Source organism: Saccopteryx leptura, chromosome X, assembly GCF_036850995.1.
Source record: "Saccopteryx leptura isolate mSacLep1 chromosome X, mSacLep1_pri_phased_curated, whole genome shotgun sequence".
Classification (NCBI taxonomy): domain Eukaryota; kingdom Metazoa; phylum Chordata; class Mammalia; order Chiroptera; family Emballonuridae; genus Saccopteryx; species Saccopteryx leptura.
This window is the reverse complement of record NC_089516.1, coordinates 86,810,724-86,817,756: the sequence shown is the minus strand read 5'-3', so window position 1 is coordinate 86,817,756 and position 7,033 is coordinate 86,810,724. Positions and strand designations below refer to the sequence as shown.

Below are 7,033 nucleotides of genomic sequence, written 5' to 3'. Positions count from 1 at the left end.
CAGGAGAAGCGCCCATTTGCTTCTCCACCCCTCCGCCGCGCCTTCCTCTCTGTCTCTCTCTTCCCCTCCTGCAGCCAAGGCTCCATTGGAGCTAAGATGGCCCGGGTGCTGGGGATGGCTCCTTGGCCTCTGCCCCAGGCGCTAGAGTGGCTCTGGTCGCAACATGGCGACGCCCCGGAGGGGCAGAGCATCGCCCCCTGGTGGGCAGAGCATTGCCCCTGATGGGCGTGCAGGGTGGATCCCGGTGGGGCACATGCGGGAGTCTATCTGACTGTCTCTCCCTGTTTCCAGCTTCAGAAAAATGCAAAAAAAAGAAAAAGAAAAAAAAGAAACCACGAGGTATCCTTTTAACCACTCTGGAGCCCTCTCCTGTGCTTGGACCCAATGGAAACAATGAAATGTTTGGAGCAAAACAAACGAAAAAGAGCTATCAAGCCATGGAAAGACGTGGAACAAACTTATATGACTATAACTAAGTGAAAGAAGCCAAACTGAAAACTCCACATATTGAATGATTTCAAATATATGACGTTCTGGAGAAGGCAGAACAGTAAGTACTACAGAGACAGTAAAAACACCAATGGTGGCCCTGGCTGGTTGGCTCAGGGGTAGAGCGTCGGCCTGGAGTGTAGAAGTCCCGGGTTCGATTCCTGGCCAGGGCACACAGGAGAAGCGCCCATCTGCTTCTCCACCCCTGCTCCTCTCCTTCCTCTCTGTCTCTCTCTTCCCCTCCCGCAGCCAAGGCTCCATTGGAGCAAAGATGGCTCGGGCGCTGGGATGGCTCCTTGGCCGCTGCCCCAGGCGCTAGAGTGGCTCTGGTCGCGGCAGAGCAATGCCCCGGAGGGGCAGAGCATCGCCCCTGGTGGGCAGAGCGTCACCCCTGGTGGGCCTGCCGGGTGGATCCCAGTCGGGTGCATGCGGGAGTCAGTCTGACTGTCTCTCCCGGTTTCTAGCTTCAGAAAAATACAAAAAAGAAAACAAACAAACAAACAAACAAAAAAAAACACACCAATGGTGGCCAGGGGCTGCGGGAAGGGACGGAATAGCGGGAGGAGCACACGGTGAGAATATGTTGTCTGCTACTGTTCTGCTTGTAAAATTAGGGGATATTTTACAGCTTCATATTCACTTTGAAATATTTCTTAATTTTTGTGAGCAGTGCGTGTATAACCCATAGGATGGACGACACCGAGAGAGAGAACCTTACATAAACTACTGAGTTGGGGTGATAACGCTGTGTCAATTCGGTTTGTTAATTGTAACAAAAGTACCACTCTGGAGGGGATGTCAGGAACACGGGAGACCAACCAACCAGGTGTGGGGGCAGAGGCTATATGGGAAATATCTGCACCGCCCCCTCAATTGTGCTGTGAACTTAAAACTGCTCTAAAAATATAGTCTGATCAATCGCTTCCCAGCCTTTTGGCTAAGAGCAAGTGTAAAAATGTAGTATGATTTTTTTTAAAAAAGAAGAAAACTAACAGCTACGTGGCATGTGTGCCATAATACGGTGTGTCTGTAAAGTCATGGTGCACTTTTGACCGGTCACAGGAAAGCAACAAAAGACGATAGAAATGTGAAATCTGCACCAAATAAAAGGAAAACTCTCCCAGTTTCATACCTACTCAGTGCAGTTCGATGTGGGCTCACGCACAGATTTTTTAGGGCTCCTTAGGTAGCTATCCAGTATAGCCTCTACAGATTCGTCAGTGACTGATGGCCTACCAGAACGGGGTTTCTCCACCAAACTGCCGGTTTCCTTCAACTGCTTATCCCACCAAGTAATGTTATTCCTATGTGGTGGCACTTTGTTATAAACGCGCCGACACTCACGTTGCACTTTGGTCATGGATTCGAATTTAGCGAGCCACAAAACACACTGAACTTTCCTCTGTACCGTCCACATCTCGACTGGCATGGCTGTGGGCTGCTCCATTGTATACACAGTGTTACATCATCATCTGCACATGTGCACATGCTGCCACATCATCCAACAGAAACTGGGAGGGTTTTCCTTTTATTTGGTGCAGATTTCACATTTCTATCGTCTTTTGTTGCTTTCCTGTGACCGGTCAAAAGTGCACCATGACTTTACGGACACACTGTATTTCCCTTTGTGATCATTCAAAAGTATCATTTAATATTACTGAAGTAGTATTTGTGCATTACAGAAAATGAGAATATACATGCAAGCAAAACTTAAAAACGAAGTCTTCACGTTGCCCCTGCCAGAGATCCCTTAGGAGGTTAATTCTGTAGTGCGTGTGCTTCTGAGCTTTGTGTAAGCAAGCATACATGCGTATACAATATATGGGTTTATATATTTTCTTAATGTTCTTTATTTATTCATTTTAGAGTGAAGAGGAGAGATAGAGAGAGAGAAGAGGAAGGGAGGAGCAGGAAGCATCAACTCCCATATCTGCCTTGACCAGGCAAGTCCAGGATTTTGAACCAGCAACCTCAGCTTCCCAGGTTGACACTTTATCCACTGTGTCACCACAGGTCAGGCTGGGTTTATATATTTTTGATGAAAATAGCATTATACTGTTTGGCACTCTGCTGTACTTTTCTTTCTTTTTTTTGGCTGGTATAGTGAACTTTATTGATGGTACATGACAAGTTAGAGCTCTCTAAGTCCCTCCCCTTCCTCACAGCATCTGGGACGCTACTTGTGTGGATCAGGAGATTCTCGGTGTGTTGGGGGATTAATTTGGGGCATGGACCTTCCATCAGCTGAGGGCCTCTCTTGCTCTTGCTGGAGCTGTTGGTCCAGGGGGCTCTTACTCTTTGGAGGCCATGTGGATAATAAGGTCTGCAGCCCTGTTGCTGTAGACAAATTCATTTTCATACCAGGAAATGAGCCCAAAAAAGGTGTCATGGAGGGCAGTGCCAGCCCTAGCATTAAAGGTGGAGGAGTGGGTGTTACTGTTCAAGCCACAGGAGACAACCTGGTCCTCAGTGTAGCCCAGGATAGCCCTGGAGGGGACTCTGATGTTTCTTCCATACCTTCTTGATGTCATCATGTTTGGCAGTTTCCTCCAGGTGGCAGGTCGGACCCACAACTGACACATTGGGGTTGGGGACATGGAAGGCCATGCCAGTGAGCTTCCTATTCAGCTCAGGGATGACCTTGTCCACAGCCATGGCAGTGCCAATAGAAACAGAGACGATGTTCTGGGAAGCCTCTCGATCATTATGCCACAGCTTCAGAAAGAGGGACCATCCATGGTCTTCTGGGTGGCAGTGATGGTGTGGACTGTGGTCATCAGTCCCTCCATGATGCCGAATTTGTCATGGATGACTTCAGAATGGGGGCCAAGCAGTTGGCGCAGGAGGCATTGCTGACAATCTTGAAGGAATTGTCATACTTGTCATGGTTCACACCCATCACAAGCATGGGGGCATCCGCAGAATGGGCACAGATGATGACCCTCTTGGCTCCTTCCTTCAAGTGGTCCCCAACCTTCTCCAAAGTAGTGAAGACATAAGTGGACTCCGCAACATACTCAGCACCAGCATCACTCCATTTAATGTTGGTGGGATCTCACGCCGGGGAGACGGAGTTGGATTTTCCATTAATGACATTTCACATTCTGAGCCTTGACTGTGCCTTTGAACTTGCCGTGAATAGAATCATACTGGAACATGTAGACCATGTATTTGAAGTCAATGAAAGGGTCACTGATGGAAACAATGTCCACTTTTTCAGAGTTAAAAGCAGCCCTGGTGACCAGGCGCCCAATAGGGCCAAATCCGTCCACTCTGACCTTTACCTTTGTGTCTCAGGTTTGCGGCTGGCACTGCGGAGGGAGACAAGGCTGTCTGTCCAACAGAAGGAACAGAGAGCCGGGATCTTCTTTTCTTAATCAATGATCTTTGTCTTTCCATTTCAGTAAGATTTCACCCCATCTAATACCCAAACTGCAGCGAAATTCCACACGCCCTCTATTTAATGAAAAAAAAACCCAAAACACTACAGTTAGTTTGTCAAAAATCAGTATCTAATCCAGGACAATGCCCTGAGAAATCACTTTGAAAGTAATAGTGCCCTGGCCGGGTGGCTCAGTGGTAGAGCGTCAGCCTAGCATGCGGAGGACCCGGGTTCGATTCCCGGCCAGGGCACACAGGAGAAGCGCCCATTTGCTTCTCCACCCCTCTGCGGCGCTTTCCTCTCTGTCTCTCTCTTCCCCTCCCGCAGCCAAGGCTCCATTGGAGCAAAGATGGCCCGGGCGCTGGGGATGGCTCTGTGACCTATGCCTCAGGCGCTAGAGTGGCTCTGGTCGCAACATGGCGACGCCCAGGATGGGCAGAGCATCGCCCCCTGGTGGGCAGAGCTTCGCCCCTGGTGGGCGTGCCAGGTGGATCCCGGTCGGGCGCATGCGGGAGTCTGTCTGACTGTCTCTCCCTGTTTCCAGCTTCAGAAAAATGGAAAAAAAAGAAAGAAAGAAAGTAATAGTAACCCAAACTTTTTTAATTGTATTATTTCATTTTAAAAATATTTCCAACCTCAAATGTTCCTTCATCTGAAGTTAGTCATTTTTATTGCAGCATTCATCTGAATGTGATTTCAACTTTGTTCAGTATAATTTTATCAGTGAGTTGTTAAATAAAATTCTAGAATAGATACTAAAATGTACAGGATCTTCAACTATAAAAATTAGAGAAAACTCATTTAATTATTACAAAAAGCTTTAGATCATTTTAACTGTTCCAAAAATCCACAGTATCCAGAACAACTCACTTTTGCTGAGTTTTTATTAGTGGGTTATTACTCATCTGATACTGATTATTTTAAATTGCCTTTTCTCTTTTTACTATATAATGAACTGCTCATGTTTTGTGGCACTTTATTAAATTTTTCAGTCAAAAATATGAATCTTCATTTTGTTACTCTTAGTGATAACAAAGCATTTGGTAATAAAATGGCAAAGATCTTAGAATTAATGGAAAATAGAAATAATTTGTATTCAACAACTCTTTCTCTTCAGTATCCCTTACATTTCAATATACAGGTTGAGGCAGAAGTAGGTTTACAGTTGTGAGTGCATGAAACACAGTTCTTTTTTTTTTTTTTTTTAAACAATTCTTTTTTTTTTAATTTTTTTTTATTTTATTTATTCATTTTTAGAGAGGAGAGAAAGAGAGACAGAGAGGGATAGAGAGGAGAGACAGAGAGAGAGTAGGGGGGAGGAGCTGGAAGCATCAACTCCCATATGTGCCTTGACCAGGCAAGCCCAGGGTTTTGATCCGGCGACCTCAGCATTTCCAGGTCGACGCTTTATCCACTGCGCCACCACAGGTCAGGCGAAACACAGTTCTTAACTTTTAATTTTTAATCTTTTTTAGTAACAGAGAGAGAAAGGCACAGACAGGAAGGGAGAGAGATGAGAAGTATCAACTCATTGCTGTGGCACCTTAGTTGTTCATTGATTGCTTTTTTATATGTGCTTTGATAGGCAGGGGCCTCCAGCTGAGCCATTGACCCCTTGCTCAAGCCAGTGACCTTTAGCTTCAAGCCAGCACCATGGGGTCATGTCTATGATCCCACACTCGAGCTGGTGACCCCATGCTCAAGCTGGTGAGGCCGTGCTCAAGCTGGATGACCCTGCGCTCAAGCCAGCAACCTCGGGGTTTCAAACCTGGGTCCTCAGTCCTCAGCATCCTAAGCTGATGCGCTGTCCACTGCGCCCCCAACCGGTCAGGCAGTTTGTTCTTTATTATGATTTATTTATTGTATTATTTTTCATACAAACAACTGTAAACCTACTTTTGCCCTGCCTTGTATATTGTCCTTAAGACAATTAATGGAAGACTTACCATGGTGGTTTTCTGAGGGAATTTTCATTCTAAAGATAAAGTACAAGCACATAATATTTATATAATTAATAAATCCATTGATCTGTATAGGCTCTAAACTATGCTCCTGTGCTTGAGATTTGGGTATTAGGTGAAGGAAACTGAAGAATCTCAAGCTATACCCTGCGTAATGTTTTGTTTTGTTTTTTTAATTCTGGAAATACGGTCTTGACATCTTTGTCAAAACTATAGCATTGCCTGACCTGTGGTGACACAGTGGATAAAGCATCCACCTGGAACACTGAGTCACCAGTTTGAAATCCTGGGCTGGCCTGGTCAAGGCACATATGGAAATTGATGCTTCTTGCTCCTCCTCCTCCTTCTCTCTCTCTCTCTCTCTCTCTCTCTCTCTCTCTATTTCTCTTTCCCCTCTCTCTAAAATGAATAATAATAATAAAAAAAACTATAGCATTATTCTCAAATACAAAACTAACGTGGTTAGTTTAAAGTGTTATTTACTAGGAAAGAGTGGGACCGTTTCTTACAAAACTAAAAATGTAAACAATTATATAACCCAGCAATCACATTCTTTAGCACTTATCCCACAAAACTAAAAGCTTATTTTCACAGGAAGAAAAAAAGCGCATACATGGATGTTCATAGCTTAATTGATAATAGCCCCAAAGTGGAAACCACCCAAATGTTCTTCAGTGGGTGACTGGATAAACAATCTTTGGGTCAGCCATGTAGTGTAATACTCTCAGTGATGAAAAGGAACAAACTGCTGGGATACTGGTCAACCTGGATGAACCACTGGAGACTTACACTGAGTGACAATAGTCAATCTTACAAGGTTACGTACTGTGCAGTGCCTTTCATACGATATTCTTGAAAAGACAAATTGTTAGAAAGGAAAATTAGTGGTTGACAGGGTATAGGGACAGGGGAAAATGTGGGGAAAATGAGGATGGTTATAAACACAACAGACCCATGTGGCAATGGAACCATTCATTATCTTGTCTGTGGTTGTACATATGGGAATCTGTCCATGGGATACAATTGTGTAGAAATAAATACACACACACAAGTGAGTACAGGTGAAACTAGGAAATTTGAATAATATCAGTAGATTATATCATGCTGGAATTCTGATAACGATATTGTACTATAGTTTTGCAAGATATTATTAGTAGGGGAAACTGAGTCAAATGTACATGAAATCTCTCGGTTATGTCTT

The 7,033-nt window shown here is 44.7% G+C and overlaps 1 pseudogene; it reads right to left on the bottom strand.

Moving 5' to 3' along the window:
* Nucleotides 1–2,780: 2,780 nt before the first annotated feature.
* On the bottom strand, nucleotides 2,781–3,770 carry LOC136385634 (glyceraldehyde-3-phosphate dehydrogenase-like; annotated as a pseudogene).
* Between the last annotated feature and the right edge of the window lie 3,263 nt (nucleotides 3,771–7,033).